Below are 19,661 nucleotides of genomic sequence, written 5' to 3' on the forward strand. Positions count from 1 at the left end.
CTAGTTGGTGAAAGAAAGTGCATTCTAGGGCTCACAGGCCTACACATAGAGTTGCTAGCACATAAAGCATATGTATGAATTCTTTCTGAACCCATGGCAAGACCAGGGTGCACTTCATCCATCTCCTATGCTGATATGAATAGGTACTTGCCCAAAAAATAAAAGAATAACTCACGAAGCCCATTCTACAGGACACCAGGTGATACAGTAGGAGTCTTTGGGTTGCTGTGGTATGTATGTTTTAAGGTTGTCTTTTAATCATCTTCAGCAAATTCAACAGTCTTCAGAACATAAAAAAAAAATTATTCAACATTGCATAATAACTACCACAAATATATCCATGATAAAGAACTGTACCCACATAATAATAACATTAATAGCAATCATAATGGTGTGATATAAATGTCATTTTAATGAAGAGAATAATTAAAAAGCTGGTATTTAAGAGCATATTCCTGTAAGCCTGTGACATCGTTCCCATATGAGCCCTCATGCTGTTGATTACAGAGAGAGGCTTGGAGCTGCATCTTGGAATATCTTCTGTGATGGCAAAGAAGAGTGGCAGTAGGGAGAATAATTCTGAGCCACATGAGGACTTGGACAAAAGTGGAGATGCCTGTGCCGCGTGGAAATACATTACCAATGGACTATGGAAAAGGGTCTGGCCAGAGTCCGGCCTGACACAGGTCATACAAAAACTTTCAGTAGTTCACCCCAAGAAATGACTGGTCCAGGCTGTAGATGAGAAGCACTGGGCAGACAGATCCACACTCGCTTCCTGAGTCTCAGAAGTCTGGTGTGCATCGAACATTAAGCCCCCAAGCCTACTGAGACTTCACCTCCTGTCTGGTCTTCTACTATCTGATTCTTGAGCCCCATCACGTAAGTGCCATCTCCATACTGGAATTGCTGACAATGTCTGATGGAGGGTTTCACCCTGGGTAGTCAGTACCAGCAATGGATGAAATACCAGAAGGGAGGCTCCAGAGCTTCCATAGAAGACACATTCTAAAGTTGCTCGGGTGATGAAATGGTCATCTCATAGATTTTCAGCAGAACTGCAGCATTTTGTGAATACCTGAGTGAATGCAGAAAGTATCCAGACGCATGGGCATTCTAGGAAGCTCCCTGTGTAAATCAAATACAAGGAATATCTACTTCTGGGCTCAAAAGCTAACTTAGAAAATAAAAAAAGTGAGATGCTGGTAGAAGGCAAATAACTCCACTTCAGTTCCTGAGAGAAAAATGGTTCTGTAACCTCTGAGTTTATTTAGAAAAATTTGGAGCCTCAGAAAGACCAAGTATATCATTCCTGATGTTTCCAGGACAGATTGGACTGCTTAGGCCTCTGGGACTATTCTAAGTCCTCTCAGGTTTCCATGGGAAACCGTAACTCTACTCCTAGAGCTCACACCACCCCTGAGCAAACTCATTGTTTTCTAAATATTCCAAGAAAGTCCATCCAGGGTATGCCTGTATTGGTGAATTTCACCTTGGACTGGCAGGAGAACTCTGAGAATGATACATCCTGACTTCACTTGATAAAGGTAGGGGAGCCAAGAAGTCCAGATCTGGAGAGCACCTGAAACACCAGATGACAGAGGGACAGTAAGGAGGTGAAGTCAGCTATGGAGGTGGAGCTTCATGTTTAATGCATGTAGGATTCTGAGTTCCAGGACTGATGGGCTGGTGGGGATGAGATACATGTCTTCTTTGCAGGGAGCCAGGCCAAACCAGCCATCTGGTTGCACTACTGAAAGCTTTTGTGTGCCCAGTGGTAGGCAAGACACAAGCCAAACTCTCTTCACCTCTGGCTGGTAGTCCTTGACTAGAGAGGTTTGCACACAAGTGGTCCTATTAGCCCATGCTCTCCTGTGGCTTGCTTTCCTTTCACCTGTTTCTCATGTTTGCCATCATGGAACACATTTCATAGTGAAATTCTTTGACTCTGACTCCAAATTACACAAGGAGGACCCAATTTGTGAACTTTTCATATATTTAGGAGAATCTCCACATTGATTTTTGTATCCTTATGTTCATATTGTCACCAGTATTCAAATTCTTACTATTTAGGTCATTGCGTTCACTATCATAATTGTTAAATATTTTTCATTTATCATTTATTTTTATTGGTTAATTTTTGTGGCAGCTGTTATATAACAATCACTAGAGTTTCTCTATTCATGAAAGATGTCCATGTTAATGGAGGTAACTAGGAGTGTTACTTTACAGGTATGTAAACACAGATAATCTTGGCTGAACTGTGGCTATATTGTCTGGTGTCCCTTTGAAGGTGAAGCCTCTTGTGTTATTCTAAGTGACCTCTGGAGACAGAAACTGTCTCATAATTGCAGGGACGACTTGAGAAGGCATCCTGAGCCTATGCAGAAATGCAGAAGCACTTCCATGATCTAAGCAACCTATGTGAAGGCCTGAAAGCCAAAGCAAAGCTGTCCAACAAAACGTTTTCCTAGTAACACTGGAGGCCCATCAGTCACTCCTCCTGGTCTGGAAATGCCAGAAATGTCATCCGTGGTTCTTGTGAGGGTCCAGATCTTTTCAAAATCACCTCAGGAGCCACAGAACCACTCCATCCTACCTGAAATTGCAGAATGACTCTTCTTTTGACCAGAGTCTCAAAAATATATTCATTGATAGTTTTGGTTCCTGGGAGCCGCCATTGCTTGCAAAAGATGTGCCAGAGACTAGACATTTTCTGTTTCCTCACTTGTCCGGGGAAGACTGAAGTTTTTCTGGAACACAGAAATGGGAATCTGACCCTCTGAGCAGCCTCAGAATTTTCTAAGTCTTCCAAGCAGAGTGGAAGTTCTGGTGAGGACCCATTGTACCCCCGATGGTCTGGAATCACATAGGATGATGCGTTTAAACAACTCTAGGTGGAGATATATTTTCTGAGATATTCCAAGGAGGAGGGATACAACTGGACCAGATGTTAAAAGGGCAGCTGAGCATTAAGTGCCTATGTAGTGTTTGCAGCTTAATGTCCCATGCAGAAGGGGACTCTGGGCTCTTGTGTTAGAATTCAGTGTAATTCTGGGGTCCTGCTTTTCTTCCAGGAAATCCCACTTCCATCTGGATGTCTGGATGAACTACTGAAAGCCACTGAGTGTCCTGCAGCAGGTGAACTGTGGCCAGAACCCAAGGATGAAGGGGGCTCCTTCTGTCTGTGACTGAAGAGAAAGCCTGAGGTATAGCAGACCCAGGCCCCAGAAGGATGGAAAAAATGAGGTGGGGAGTGAGGGGACCTCAGAGGAAGACTGAGGTCTGCAGAATCCCAGGGTCAAGGAGACAGTGCGGTGTCCTGGTGGTGTCCTTGATGTTCCAAGAGGGGAGATAATCCATCTCCTGAGTAAAAACTCCATATGGGGTGAGGAGGGGAGAAGTAAACAGAGGGGAAGCAGGGAAGGCCAAGACAGTGACCAGCCTTAGAGCAATTTTAACCAGAAATGGACACAGACCCTGGACCCCATCGCGGGGTTGCAGGCCAAGGACCGTCTCTAGGAGATGCATGGCTCCCTTGTGGGGTTAGTGGGAGTAGGCATTGTGACGTCTGCAGGGGTGTGGAAGGCTGGGCGACGGGAGCAGCTTACTGGGCTGGACCAGAAATACTGAACTTCTTTTCCATCAGTGAAATCCACTTCCGGGTCAGAAAAAACTGCAAGTTCTGGAGGGGCAGGGCCTAGGAGGAGGTCAGGGCCTGAGCCTTCCTGGTTTGACCCCCCTACCCCCCATGTTTCTGGGTCTGTCCTCACTTCCACCCAGCGGATGTTGAGTATCCTCCTTTGAGTCCCCACGAGTGTGTTGTGTGCAGTGGGGCCAGGCTGCTTCATCCACTGCACGTTAAATGTTTCCAATACTTTCTGGCCAAAGTTTAGAGTTGCCAGACCACTGACTTTGAATGTTGACCTGGTTCCTTTTGAACAGAGTAAAATCTATTGAAGTTTAAGGTCACCTCTTTTCATGGATGGTGAAGAGGCAGGCTGTTCAGGCGCAACTGCCTCAGGTCTGGAGGGCGGCGGAGGTCACTGTGGGTGGTGGGTGAATCCGGAACCTCTGTGGTTCTAGACTTTCAAATATTTCAGTTTTTCTTTTGTAGTTTTTGTTTGTTGCTTGCTTTTTTCACAATGGGAACTGGAATGTAAGATGCAAAACTAGCCTGTGGGGGACATGTATTTTCACAACAGTAACCACAGAGTGTAGTTTCCATTTCTATTCCCTGTTCATGTGGGAGGCAGAGAAGGAAATCAAGTGCTCAGTTCTAGGGACATCACAGGACTAGGACATGTACAGTGAGGGTGGAAGGCAGAGGCATTGCTTTAGGAGAATAAAATTACTGCATGCACACACATATGTATGTATATGGATGTATGTACACAAATATGCATATTTATAGATTCTGTTCTCCCTCTCTATATATAATTTTCTTTATTTCACACTTGATATGATTTTTTTTATTATACTTTGTGTTCTAGGGCACATGTGCACAATGTGTAGGTTTGTTACATATGTATACATGTGCCATGTTGGTGTGCTGCACCCATTAGCTTGTCATTTACATTAGGTATACCTCCTAATGCTATACCTTCCCCCTCCCCCCACCCTACATCAGGCCCCAGTGTGTGATGTTCCCCTTACTGTGTCCAAGTGATCTCATTGTTCAGTTACCACCTATGAGTGAGAACATGCGGTGTTTGGTTTTTTGTTCTTGTGATAGTTTGCTGAGAATGATGGTTTCCAGCTACATCCATGTCCCTACAAAGGACTCAAACTCATCCTTTTTTATGGCTGCATAGTACTCCATGGTGTATATGTGCCACATTTTCTTAATCCAGTCTGTCATTATGGACATTTGGGTTGGTTCCAAGTCTTTGCTATTGTGAATAGTGCTGCAGTAAACATACATGAGCATGTGTCTTTATAGCAGCATGATTTATAATCCTTTGGGGATATACCCAGTAATAGGATGGCTGGGTCAAATGGTATTTCAAGTTCTACATCCTTGAGGAATCGCCACACTGTCTTCCACAGTGGTTGAATTAGTTTGCAGTCCCACCAACAGTGTAAAAGTGTTCCTATTTCTCCACATCCTCTCCAGCACCTGTTGTTTCCTGACTTTTTAATGATTGCCATTCTAACTGGTGTGAGGTGGTATCTTATTGTGGTTTTGATTTGCATTTCTCTGATGGCTAGTGATGATGAGCATTTTTTCATGTGTCTGTTGGCTGCATAAATGTCTTCTTTTGAGAAGTGTCCGTTCTTATCCTTTGCCCACTTTTGGATGGGGTTGTTTGTTTTTTTCTTGTAAATTTTGTTTGAGTTCTTTGTAGGTTCTGGATATTAGCCCTTTGTCAGACGAGTAGATTGCCACAATTTTCTCCCATTCTGTAGGTTGCCTGTTCACTCTGATGGTAGTTTCTTTTGCTGTGCAGAAGCTCTTTAGTTTAATTAGATCCCATTTGTCAATTTTGGCTTTTGTTGCCATTGCTTTTGGTGTTGTAGACATGAAGTCCTTGCCCATGCCTATGTCCTGAATGGTATTGCTTAGGTTTTCTTCTAGGGTTTTTATGGTTTTAGGTCTAACATTTAAGTCTCTAGTCCCTCTTGAATTAATTTTTGTGTAAGGAGTAAGGTAGGGATCCAGTTTCAGCTTTTTATTTATGGCTAGCCAGTTTTCCCAGCTGCATTTATTAAATAGGGAATACTTTCCCCATTTCTTATTTTTGTCAGGTTTGTCAAAGATCAGATGGTTTTAGAAGTGTCGTATTATTTCTGAGGGCTCTGTTCTGTTCCATTGGTCTATAGCTCTGTTTTCATAACAGTACCATGCTGTTTTGGTTACTGTAGCCTTGCTGTATAGTTTTAAGTCATGTAGTGTGATGCCCCCAGCTTCGTTCTTTTGACTTAGGATTGTCTTGACAATGCGGGCTCTTTTTTGGTTCCATATGAACTTTAAAGTAGTTTTTTTCCAATTCTGTAAAGGAAGTCATTGGTAGGTTAATGGGGATGGCATTGAATCTATAAATTACCTTGGGCAGTATGGCCATTTTCACAATATTGATTCTTCCTGTTCATGAGCATGGAATGTTCTTCCATTTATTTGTGTCCTCCTTTATTTCATTGAGCAGTGGTTTGTAGTTCTCCTTGAAGAGGTCCTTCACATCTGTTGTAAGTTGGATTCCTGGGTATTTTATTCTCTTTGAAGCAATTGTGAATGGGAGTTCATTCATGATTTGGCTCTCTGCTTGTCTGTTATTGGTGTATAAGAATGCTTGCGATTTTTGCACATTAATTTTGTATCCTGAGACTTTGCTAAAGTTGCTTATCAGTTTGAGGAGATTTTGGGCTGAGACGATGGGGTTTTCTAAATAGACAAGCATGTTATCTGCAAACAGGGACAGTTTGACTTCTTCGTTTCCTAATCAAATACACTTTATTTCTTTCTTTTGCCTGATTGCCATGGCCAGAACTTCCAACACTATGTTGAATAGGAGTGGTGAGAGAGGGCATCCCTGTCTTGTGCCAGTTTTTAAGGGGAATGCTTCCAGTTTTTGCCCAGTCAGTATGATACTGGCTGTGGGTTTGTCATGAATAGGTCTTATTATTTTGAGATACGTTCCATCAATACTGAATTTATTGAGAGTTTTTAGCATGAAGGGTTGTTGAATTTTGTCAAAGGCCTTTTCTGCATCTATTGAGATAATCATGTGGTTTTTGTCTTTGGTTCTGTTTATATGTTGGATTACGTTTATTGATTCGAGTATGTTGTACCAGCCTTGCATCCCAGGGATGAAGCGCACTTGATCATGGTGGATAAGCTTTTTGATGTGCTGCTGGATTCCGTTAGCCAGTATTTTATTGAGGATTTTTGTGTCAATGTTCATCAGGCATATTGGTCTAAAATTCTCTTGCTTTGGTGTGTCTCTGCCAGGCTTTGGTATCAGGATGATACTGGCCTCATAAAATGAGTTAGAGAGGATTCCCTCTTTTTCTATTGATCGGAATAGTTTCAGAAGGAATGGTACCAGCTCCTCTTTGTACCTCTGGTAGAATTCAGCTATGAATCTTTCTGGTCCTGGACTTTTTTTGGTTAGTAGGCTATTAATTATTACCTCAATTTCAGAGCCTGCTATTGGCCTATTCAGGGATTCAACTTCTTCCTGGTTTAGTCTTGGCAGAGTGTATGTGTCCAGGAATGTATCCATTTCTTCCAGGTTTTCTAGTTTATTTGCGTAGAGGTTTTTATAGTATTCTCTGATGGTAGTTTGTATTTCTGTGGGGTCGGTGGTGATATCCCCTTTATCATTTTTTATTGCATCTATTTGATTCTTCTCTCTTTTCTTCTTTATTAGTCTTGCTAGCTGCCTATCAATTTTGTTGATCTTTTCAAAAAACTAGCTTCTGGATTCATTGATTTTTTGAAGGGTTTTTTGTGTCTCTGTCTCCTTCAGTTCTGCTCTGATCTTAGTTATTTCTTGCCTTCTGCTAGCTTTTGAATGTGTTTGCTCTTGCTTCTCTAGTTCTTTTAATTGTGATGTTAGGGTGTCAATTTTAGATCTTTCCTGCTTTCTCTTGTGAGAATTTAGTGCTATAAATTTCCCTCTACACACTGCTTTAAATGTGTCCCAGAGATTCTGGTATGTTGTATCTTTGTTCTCATTGGTTTCAAAGAACATCTTTATTTCTGCCTTCATTTCGTTATGTACCCAGTAGTCATTCAAGAGCAAGTTGTTCAGTTTCCATGTAGTTGAGTGGTTTTGATTGAGTTTCTTAATCCTGAATTCTTGTTTGATTGCACTGTGGTCTGAGAGAGAGTTTGTTATAATTTCAGTTCTTTTACACTTGCTGAAGGGTGCTTTACTTCGAACTATGTGGTCAATTTTGGAATAAGTACAATGTGGTGCTGAGAAGAATGTGTATTCTGTTGATTTGGGGTGGAGAGTTCTGTAGAAGTCTATTAGGTCCGCTTGGTGCAGAGTTGAGTTCAATTCCTGGATATCCTTATTAACTTTCTGTCTCGTTGATCAGTCCAATGTTGACAGTGGGGTGGTAAATTTTCCCACTATTATTGTGTGGGAGTCTAACTGTCTTTTTAAGTCTCTAAGGCCTTGTTTTATGAATCTGGATGCTCGTGTATTTGGGTGCATATATATTTTGGATAGTTAACTCTTCTTGTTGAATTGATCCTTTTATCATTATGTAATGACCTTCTTTGTCTCTTTTGATCTTTGTGGTTTAATGTCTGTATTATCAGAGACTAGGATTGTAACCCCTGCCATTTTTTTGTTTTCCATTTGCTTGGTAGATCTTCTTCCATCCCTTTATTTTGAGCCTATGTGTGTCTCTGCACATGAGATGGGTCTCCTAAATACAGCAAACTGATGGGTCTTGACTCTTTATCCAACTTGCCAGTCTGTGTCTTTTAATTGGAGCATTTAACCCATTTACATTTAAAGTTAATATTGTTATGTGTGAACTTGATCCTGTCATTATGATGTTAGTTGGTTATTTTGCTCGTTAGTTGATGCAGTTTCTTCCTAGCATCGATGGTCTTTACATGTTGGCATGTTTTTGCAATGGCTAGTACTGTTTGTTCCTTTCCATGTTTAGTACTTCCTTCAGGAACCCTTGTAGGGCAGGCCTGGTGTTGTCAGAATCTCTCAGCATTTGCTTATCTGTAAAGGATTTTATTTCTCCTTCACTTATGAAACTTAGTTGACTGGATATGAAATTCTGGTTTGAAAATTCTTTAAGAATGTTGACAATCAGCCCCCACTCTCTTCTGGCTTGTAGAGTTTCTGCCAAGATATCTGCTGTTAGTCTGATGGGCTTCCCTTTGTGGGTAATGTAACCTTTCTCTCTGGCTGCCCTTAACATTTTTTCCTTCTTTTCATCTTTGGTGAATCTGACAATTATGTGTTTTGGAGTTGCTTTTCTTGAGGAGTATCTTTGTGGCATCCTCTGTATTTCCCGAATTTGAATGTTGGCCTGCCTTGCTGGGTTAGGGAAGTTCTCCTGGATGATATCCTGCAGAGTATCTTCCAACTTGGTTCCATTCTCCCCATCACTTTCAGGTACACCAATCAGATGTAGATTTGGTCTTTTCACATAATCCCATATTTCTTGAAGGCTTTGTTCATTTCTTTTTACTCTTTCTTCTCTAAATTTCTCTTCTTGCTTCATTTGATTCATTTGATCTTCAATCTCTGATACTCTTTCTTCCAGTTGATCAAGTCGGTTGCTGAAGCTTGTGCATTTGTCATGTACTTCCTGTGTCATGGTTTTCATTTCTATCAGGTCGTTTATGGACTTCTCTGCATTGGTTATTCTAGTTACCCATTCGTCAAATCTTTTTTCAAGGTTTTTAGTTTCTTTGTGCTGGGTTCGTAGTTCCTCCTTTAGTTCTGAGAAGTTTGATCAACTGAAGCCTTCCTCTCTCAACTTGTCAAAGTCATTCTCCATCCAGCTTTGTTCTGTTGCTGGTGAGGAGCTGCGTTCCTTTGGATGGGGAGAGGTGCTCTGATTTTTTGAATTTTGAGCTTTTCTGCACTGCTTTTTCCCCCTCTTTGTGGTTTTATCTACCTTTAGTCTTTGATGATGTTGATGTATGGATGAGGTTTTGGTGTGGGTGTCCTTTCTGTTTGTTAGTTTTCCTTCTAACAGTCAGGACCCTCAGCTTCAGGTCTGTTGGAGTTTGCTTGAGGTCCGCTCCAGGTAGGTTCCTCCCAGTTAGGCTCTCCAGTTAGGCTACTCGGGGGTCAGGGACCCACTTGAGCAGGTAGTCTGTCAGTTCTCAGATCCCAACCTCCATGCTGGGAGAATCACTACTCTCTTCGAAGCTGTCAGACAGGGACATTTACATCTGCAGAGGTTTCTGCTGCTTTTTGTTTAGCTATGCCCTGTCCCCAGAGGTGGAGTCTACAGAGGCAGGCAGGCCTCCTTGAGCTGCAGTGGGCTCCACCCAGTTCGAGCTTCCTGGCTGCTTTGTTTACCTACTTAAGCCTCAGCAATGGTGGGCACCCCTCCCCCAGCCTCACTGCCGCCTTGCAGTTAGATCTCAGACTGCTGTGCTAGCAATGACAGAGGCTCTGTGGGCTTGGGACCCTCCAAGCCAGGCATGGGATATAATCTTCTGGTGTGTTGTTTGTTAAGACCCTTGGTAAAGCACAGTATTGGGTGGGAGTGACCCAATTTTCCAGTGTTCTGTGTCACAGTTTCCCTTCACTAGGAAAAGAAATTCCCTTCCCCCTTGCACTTCTTAGGTGAGGCGATGCCTTGCCCTGCTTCGGCTCTCACTCTTTGGGCTGCGCCCACTGTCCTGCACCAACTGTCCAACATGCCCCAGTGAGATGAACCCGGTACCTCAATTGGAAATGCAGAAATCACCCATCTTCTGTGTTGCTCACGCTGGCAGCTGGTGGCTGGAGCTGTTCCTATTCGGCCATTGTAGCACCAACCTCACTTGATATGATTTCTAAATTTAAATACCTTTGGGACAAACGCGAATTGTGAAGGGATTTAAAAATGTCAGTGAAAAATGGAATTAAAAATAAAAATATAAATATCAACTTTATTTCTCAATATAATCTCTACTGAGGTCAAGACACTGCATTAAGGGATGATCCCAACCATTCAGTCCATTCCTAAAGAACTGAGGGTCATGGGAATTTAACCATGTCAATGCAGTCTTCTACTATTAACTAAAGAAAATTGGGTGCCCTTTACAGTTATTTCAAGATTAGGAAAAATAAGGTCAGAAGAAACCAAATCAGGACTGTAATGTTGATGCCTAATAATTTCCCATGAAAACTCTTTCAAAATTACTGGTGTTTGTCAAGAGGAAGGAACAGAAGTGTTGTTGTGGTGCAGAGGGACTCTCTAGTGAAGCTTTACAGGGCACTTTTCTGCAAAAGTGTTTGCTAATTTTCTCTAAGAACTCTCCTACTAAGCAAATATTATGGTATTTTGATCCTACAGAACGTCAACAAGCAAAATGCCTTGAGCATCCCCAAAACCTCTATGGCTTTTGCTTTTGAGAAGTTTGCTTTTACTTTGACTGGAGCACTTCTACCTCTTGGTAGCCATTGTTTTAATTGTGCTTTGCCTTCAGGATCCTATTGATAAAGTCAATTTCACTCCCTGTTATAATTCTTCAAAATAATGCTTCAGGATCTTGATTCTGCTTGTTCAAAATAGTCACTAATAGCTCTGCTTTTGTCCATAGCTGACCTAGGCACAAGGGTATTCAGGACTCATCAAATGTAAAGTTTCTCAACTTTCACGTTATAGTCAGTATTGTGTAAGCTGAACCAATTGAGATGTCTGTGGTGTTGGCTATATCTCTCGTTAATTGTCAGTTCTCCTCAATTAGGGCATAGAAACAATTTTTTTTTCTCTCAAAAATTGGAATGGATGCCCCTCCTCTGTGGGCTTCATTTTCAACATTGTCTTACCTCTTCTTAGAATCAGGTATCCGTTTGTAAATGACTGATCCTTCAGGTCATTTTTCCCATAGATTTTTCATAAAGAATAATTTATTTCACCGTTTTTTGTACCCCAGCTTCACCATAAATTTGATGTTTGTTCTTATTTCAGGTTTGGCAGAATTCAAGTTCGGCAGAATTCATGTGGCTCTTTTCAGACTGATGTTTTAAATCCTGTTCACATATGTTAAAACAGGTCCGGGCATGGTGGCTCACGCCTGTAATCCCTGCACTTTGGGAGGTTGGGCAACATGGCAAAACCCTGCCTCGACAGAAAATACAAAAATTAGCCTCTACAAAAAATACAAAAATTAACCAGACAAGGTCCCAACTACTTGGAAGGCTGAGGCAGGAGAATCGCTTCAGCTTGGGAAGCAGAGGTTACTTTGAGCCAAGATTGCTCCACTGCACTGCAACCTCGGTGAGAGGAGTGAAACCCTGTCTCAAAAATAAAAAAAAGTTAAAATAAACTAGCATATTTGTGTTTTGATGCAAAAGCTAAAAGTTCATGCATAGTTTTTTCATAATTGTTATTTTGCATGAACTTATTGAAGCCCCCTACTATTTGCCATAATTTTCTCATCTTATTAATTTCTATATACATACAGAATTTCCAATTTGTGTAAACCTTTCTTCCCAGTTACTGAACAATTATTTTAAATTTGAAAAATATGAGCTATTTTAATCTATATATTTTTTTCTACTTCTGAATATTTTAGAGAAAATATGGATAATGACACTTGTAAAATGGAGATGTTTGGAAGTTTCTGTTACCAATGACAAATTAATTTTTAAATAATTTCAGGAAAATTCAGGTGAATGTACTTTCATATGAACATTCATAGTAAAACAGATTTTTGCATTTCTACCCTTGATAAACTTTAATGTAAAATATGTGAGTAAATGTGTACTTTTCCGTTCCTCATGAACATTCTCAAGTTTATACTATCTGGATTTTCTCAGGACGAATTACAAGCTGTATATGCTGCTGAAGTGTCTCAAAGTTTAAGTCCCAAAGAGAGTGCCCTACTGTTTCTTTTTCTTTTTTTTTTTTGAGACGGAGTCTTGCTCTGTAGCCTGGACTGGAGTGCAGTGGCCGGATCTCAGCTCACTGCAAGCTCCGCCTCCCGGGTTTATGCCATTCTCCTGCCTCAGCCTCCGGAGTAGCTGGGACTACAGGCGCCCGCCACCTCGCCCGGCTAGTTTTTTGTATTTTTAGTAGAGACGGGGTTTCACCGTGTTAGCCAGGATGGTCTCGATCTCCTGACCTCGTGATCCAACCGTCTCGGCCTCCCAAAGTGCTGGGATTACAGGCTTGAGCCACCGCGCCCGGCCGAGAGTGCCCTACTGTTTTTCCAATATTAATTTCTAAGTTTTACCAAGTTACACGTTTTTTTTTTTCCATAAAATATAAAATGTTTTGCCTCCAGCAGAAATACATTTTGGAACATAACTTTCCTGTAGGTAAGGGGTATAAAGGAAGCTTGGATTTGTTCTGAGAAAGGGAGAGGGTACTTCTGCCCATTGCCATGCACATCTGATTTTAGAGCTGAATGTCTTTCTGAGCTTGGTTCACTCCTCTCAAACTTGCTGGTAAATGGACACAAATTAAAGAGAAATAATTGTACACCATTTGGGATCAAGGAATCCAGATATCTGAACCATTGTTTATTATTAGCCCCTCCCACCCTCTCACCCTTCCAGAGCTGTAGTGTCTATCATTCCGCTTCTATGTCCAGGTGTACAATTATTTAAATCACACTTACAAATGAGAACTTCATGTGTTCATTTGTACAGATTCTCTTCCACCTAGCTACCTCTGAGACTGCAAGAACAATCACTCCCCCCCTCCTCCTTCTCAGCCTACTCAAACAGAAGACCAGGAGCATTATCTATCTATCTATCTATCTATCTATCTATCTATCTATCTATCTGTCTGTCTATCTATCTATCTGCGCACACACGCACGTACACATATATATACACACACAAATATATATACACACATATGTGTACATATACACACACTCATAAAGAATTTGCATTTTAAAGAATGGCAGACCCATAGTTGTTCAAAAATCAACTATATAATTCTGTATATGATAAATGTTTACTAGAAAGTTCACATTGAAAATTGCAAACACGACTTAGAAAAAATAAAGTTTTTAAAAATTTTATTTTATTTCATTTTAAGTTCCAGGATACATGTGCAGGACGTGCAGGTTTGTTACATAGGTAAGTGTGTGCCATGGTGGTTTGCTGTACCTATCAACCCGTAACCTAGGTATTCAGCCCCACATGGATTAGCTATTTATTCTGACGCACTCCCTCCTCACTCACCCCCAGACAGGCTCCAGTGTATGTTGTTCCCCTCCCTGTGTCTATGTTTTCTCATTGTTCATCTGCCACTTATAAGTGAGAACATGTGTATTTGGTTTTCTGTTCCTGCATTAGTTTGCTGAGAATCATGGCTTCCAGCTTCATCCATGTCCTTGCAAAGGACATGATCTCATTCCTTTTTATGGCTGCATAGTATTCCATGGTGTATATGTATCACATTTTCTGTATCCAGTCTGTCACTGATGGGCATTTGGGTTGATTCCATGTCTTTGCTATTGTGAATAGTGTGGCAATGAACATATGCATGCAAGTATCTTTATAATACAAGAATTTATATTCCTTTGGGTATATACCCAGTAATGGCATTGCTGCATCAAATGGTATTTCTGATTCTAGGTCTTTGAAAAATCACCACACTGTCTTCCACAGCGTTTGAATTTACATTCGCTCCGACAGTGTAAAAGTGTTCCTGTTTCCCCACAGTCTTGCCAGCATCTGTTGTTTCTTGACTTTTTAATAATTGCCATTCTGACTGGCATGAGATGGCATCTCACTGTGGTTTTGATTTGTATTTCTCTAATGATCAGTAACGTTGGGCTTTTTTTTTCATATGTTTGTTGGCTGCATAAGTGTCTGTTTATATCCTTTGCCCACTTTTTAAAATATTTTTATTTTCGCTTTTTAAGACAGAGTCTTGCTGTGTCACCCAGGGTGGAGTTCAGTGGCACAATCTCGGGTCACTGCAACCTCTACCTCCCAGATTCAGGTGGTTCTTCTGTCTCAGCCTCCTGAGTAGTTGGGATTACAGGCACCTGCCACCACATCTGGCTAATTTATTGTATTTTGAGTAGAGACTGAGTTTTACCAGGTTGGCCAGGCTGATCTTGAACTCCTGGCCTCAAGTTATCTGCCCACCTCACCTTCCCAAACTTCTGGGATTACAGGCATGAGCTACTGCACCCAGTTTTTGCTCACTTTTATATGGGGTTGGATTTTTATAGTTTTGGGTTTTACATTTAAATCTTTAATCCATTTTCAGTTCATTTTTGTATAAGGTATATGGAAGGGTCCAGTTTTAGTTTTCTGCATATGTCTAGATAGTTTTTCCAGCACCATTTGTTATTAAATAGGGAATCCTTTCCCCATTGTTTGTTTTCATCCAAAATAAAATGGTTGTAGATGTACAGTCTTATTTCTGATATCTCTATTCCATTCCATTGGTCTATGTGTCTGTTTTGTACCACTACCATGCTGTTTGGGTTACTGTAGCCTTGTAATATGGTTTGAAGTCAGGTAGCAGGATGCCTCCAGCTTTGTTATTTTTACTTAGGATTGTCCTGGGTATATGGGCTCTTTTTTCATTTCATATGAATTCTGAAGTAGTTTTTTCTAATTTTGTAAAGAATGTCCATAGTAGTTTATGGGAATAGCACTGAATCTATGAATTACTTTGGGAAGTATGGCCATTTTCATGATATTGATTCTTCTTACCCATGAGCATGGAATGTTTTTCCATCTGTTTGTGTCCTCTCTTATTTCCTTGAGTAGTGGTTTGTAGTTCTCCTTGAAGAGGTCCTTCATTTGCCTTGCTAGTTGTATTCCTAGGTAGGTATTTTATACTCTTTGTAGCAATTGTAAATGTGAATTCATTTGTGATTTGGCTCTCTTCTTGTCTATTGTTGGCGTATAAGAATGCTTGAGATTTTTGCATACTGATTTTGTATCTTGAGACTTTGCTGAAGTTGCTTGTAGCTTAAGAATCTTTTGGGCTGAGGTGATGAGATTTTATAGATATAGGATCGTGCCATCTGCAAGAAAAGAAAGTCCAACTTCCTTTTTTCCTGTTTGAATATGCTTTATTCTTTCTCTTGCCTGATTGCCTTGGCCAGAACTTCCAACACTATATTGAATAGGAGTGGTGAGAGGGCATCCTTGCCTTGTGCCAAATTTCAAATGGAACACTTCCAGCTTTTGCCTGTTCAATATGATAATGACTGTGGGTTTGTCATAAATGGCGCTTATTATTTTGAGGCATGCTCCATCAATACCTAGTTTCATGAGAGTTTTTAGCATAAAGGAATGTTGGATTTTATCAAAGACCTTTTCTGAGTCAACTGAAATAATCATGGGTTTTTTGTCTTTAGTTCTGTTTATGTGGTGAATTACATTTGTTGATTTGCATATGTTGAACCAGCCTTGCACCCAAGGGATGAGGCCGATTTGATCTTGGTGGATAAGATTTTTGATGTATTGCTGGATTTGGTTTGCCACTATTATATTGAGAATTTTGCAACAAAGTTTATCAGAAATATTAAGCTAACGTGTAGTAAATACATTGAAAATAATAACAGACGGATTAAAAGACTAAATAACATGAATCCTAAGTGTTTTCACAACTGATTTCTAGAGTAAAAGCATTGCCAAACTAAATGAGCTTGGTCAAAAACTGTACAGGGTCTGAGATGTTGTCTCAACTTCCATTACTCATTGTGAGGTGGACCTGCAGCAACTATATTTGATGCAAAACTTCATGTTGATGGAAGCTGAGATGTCCTGCAGCCTCAGAGGGACAGAATTCTGGTGTGTCTCCCTTTGCCCTGTCAGGAATAAAGATCTAGACTCTACAGGTTTTGTCAAAATTTACAAGATGTAGGAAATGGGGCAGGATTTAGGCTATGAGGCAAAGCCTAGAGATATAAAGAAACAGCTTCTGACCCAGGGCTCATGAAGTCAGGATAGTTTCAGAGGGGATGGTGGAGTGAGCATAGTACAGTCTTTGGAACCATTCCTTCCCCTTTTTTGTTCATAGGCCAGATGTGCTTAACCAGGGGGCATCTCGGTTCTGATGAACAGAGTCCTGGAGAGACAAAGGGGCAATCCTGAGGAAGAGGCTCAACAGGGAGGAAGGAGCCAGCATTTTCTCTCCTGAGAAAAATCCTTCTCCCTAGGAAACCATAGGATTTTCCTTGGTCCCAGTGAGACTTTTCCTGAGTGAAGAGAGCAGAGAGAGCAAGGGACTGATGTGTTATCTGTTTCCACCTCCTGCAGTGATTCTGAAACCATGGGGGACAGAATTATCTTCAGAATCATGAGCAATCCAGATGCTATGGTTTCACACAAGACATTGGAAGTTCTTATCTCTAGGGGGTAGGTACTGGTCATTGATACTCTTTAAAGCTCATTCGCTGATTACAAAGTGAGCCAAATTAATAATCTACTGCAAGTTTTACTAAACTCAGTTTACTTGACACACAATTCACACAGACACATTGTTAATATACACATTTTGATGCTTGGACAGGGTTGGACCCAAGATTCTGTACTTCTATGGAGCCCTGTGTTCTGCCCAGGTGTCATTTACTCTCAGGTAAGTAAACTTATCACCATAACTAACAAGAGATTGATCTGTGATGATTAGAAATGAGAAGATCTGTTGGTTATGTTTTATTGGGATGGATTCTATTAACATTTAAATACAGTTTAAAAACGCAGATTTACAATGAAAAGTAACAAGCAAATATAAAACGTGAAGGGGCTATTCCCCAAACTAGTTTCCATTGAAATACCACCAGAGAGAAACAACTCTCAGGACAGGGATACTGCTTCAAAGACACAGATTTCACAGCTGGATGGTTGATCTCGAATTTCCGAAAATTCCGTCCTTTACTCATGAAATGCAGTTTATTTAAGAACTTTCTAATTTGACTGTAGTTTCATACTCACACACTTCAGTGTGTTGTGTATTATTCCATTGCTGATAAGTATAACTTATTTGAAAATGAATTACATACTGGTGAGAAAATTTTCCCTTTAAATTAAACTTAAACTCACACCATAAAATTAGCAGCATCTGTTTGTCTGTTCCAAGAATTACCTAGGTTCTACCCAGGGCACCTGAGATCAGTTGAAAACAAATGCAAAAAAAGTTGGAATAAAAAGTAAGAACACCCTTCCAATGTTACAAATGCATCCCAGTCTCAATTATTCACATTCACGAGAATGATTCACCTATATACCACTTTAGCAAAATTTCACCGACTCTCGCCTACCAATTGACTAATCAAAACAAACCAAGACAGAACAATAAATTCAAATTCATCCAGTAACCTGAGGGGAAAACCTACACCTCTGTAGTCTACAGATATTTACACAGGATGTCATCTACTGTGAAAACACATGCACAGAGACAGTCCCTTCACATGATCAGAATACTCACAACTCCACAACAACATATTAGATATGGGATCATCTTGAAATGCGGCCATCACTAACCAGTTGTCCCTTTCACATAGACAAAAACCTGAGGACCACATTATGTTGTGTAGAAATGACTGTACACCTGTGTGCATGTGTGTGTGTAGGGATCCGGGGAATCCAATAGACATTCCAGCCTCTTGATTTTTTCCATGTTCAGGCTCTTGATTCTATATCCGAGTGAAATGACTTGCCAGTGGGGAACAAGATAAGTCTTTGCAGGAAGCGCTCTGGTGGGAGCTAGATACTCAAATCATAAAGCATCGAGTGTTGGAAACATGCACTGAAGTTAGACGAAATACTCAATGCACAGTTTAGACGGTGAAAGACTTTCAGGTAATCATGCAATCACCGACCGGCTGATTGATGACATTCCCCGAATTTATGATTGCAAGAAGAGACAAATGCTCATAACATTCTATTTCCGGTGGTTGGGGACATACGATGGTAACATACTGTCTGCCAGTCATGCTCATCACACTGTACTTTGCACACACGTCACACAGAGACACTGTTAATACGCACATTTGTGTGCTTGAGCAGGGTTGCACCCAAGATTCTGTGGTTGTACGGAGCCCTGAGTTATGCCCTGGACATCTTTACTCTCGGGTTGGTCAACTTGGATCTCTGTACCGAACGAGAAACGGAGCCTGAAATCCAATCAGCGAATACACAAAAGGAAGGGGCCATTTCCCACAATCATTTCCACTGCAACACCACCTCGGATGAACAAGTCTCATTGCTGGTCAGGGACTGTGCTTCAGAGATGCACCTTTCGCAGCTGGACGATTGACCCAGAATCTCCCAAATGCCATTTTGATACACACCAAATGAGATTTATTTCAGTGCTTGCTGATTTTATTTTAGTTGAATACACACACGCTCCTGTGTTTGATTTCCTTTATTATAAATACGACTTACTTCCAAATGACTCACATACCAGTGGGATGATTTTCTGCTTCAATTCATTGGAAATGGACAGCATTCAATAGGCAAGTGTGTCTGTCTGTCTGTTTCCAGCATTCTGTGGGTTCCACCAAGGGCACAAGTCCTAGGGCGCCTGAGGTCCATTCAACAAGCAATGTAAAAACGGCGAGGCAGGTTCAAAAGAAAAACACCCTTCCTCTCTTCAAATGCGTTCCAGTTTCCACTACTCAAGGTAGGGAGAAGGATCCACAGAAGTCCCACGTTCGCAAAATTTCAACTTCTGGTGCTCACCAAGAACTGACGAATGAAACACACTCCAAGAGAAAATAGTCAACCCCGTCCCCTGCAATAACTTCACGTGCAACCCTACACCGCAATATGTCCTATTCAGAAATTCACACTGAATGTCATCTTCCATGAACACAAACACACAGACAATCCCCCCACAGGTTCAGAAGACTCACGACGGCAAAACTCGATGTTTCCCATGTCTGGGCTCATCCTGAAACGCAGCCGTCACTATCCAGTTGTCCCTCTTGTGTAGATAGAAACCTGGGCTCCTCATTACTTTATGTCGGATTGACTGAGTATGTGATGGTGTGTGTGTGTGTGCGTGCGTGAACCCCCTCGTGGGTGTGT

The 19,661-nt window shown here is 41.0% G+C and overlaps 1 long non-coding RNA gene across 4 annotated transcripts in view; it reads left to right on the forward strand.

The window, feature by feature from the left end:
• Positions 1 to 106: 106 nt before the first annotated feature.
• LOC140712155 (uncharacterized) overlaps positions 107 to 19,661 on the forward strand; it is a 61,157-nt gene continuing 41,602 nt past the window's right edge. For 2 of the 4 annotated variants that reach the window (XR_012093582.1, XR_012093585.1), the window contains exons 1-3: positions 107 to 3,209; positions 16,890 to 16,988; positions 17,143 to 17,208. This is a non-coding gene — a long non-coding RNA (uncharacterized lncRNA). The remainder of the gene's footprint in view (positions 3,210 to 16,889; positions 16,989 to 17,142; positions 17,209 to 19,661) is intronic. The other 2 variants (XR_012093583.1, XR_012093584.1) reach the window with 2 other exon arrangements.

The sequence above is a fragment of the Chlorocebus sabaeus genome, chromosome 8 (assembly GCF_047675955.1).
Source record: "Chlorocebus sabaeus isolate Y175 chromosome 8, mChlSab1.0.hap1, whole genome shotgun sequence".
NCBI classification, from domain to species: Eukaryota; Metazoa; Chordata; class Mammalia; order Primates; family Cercopithecidae; genus Chlorocebus; species Chlorocebus sabaeus.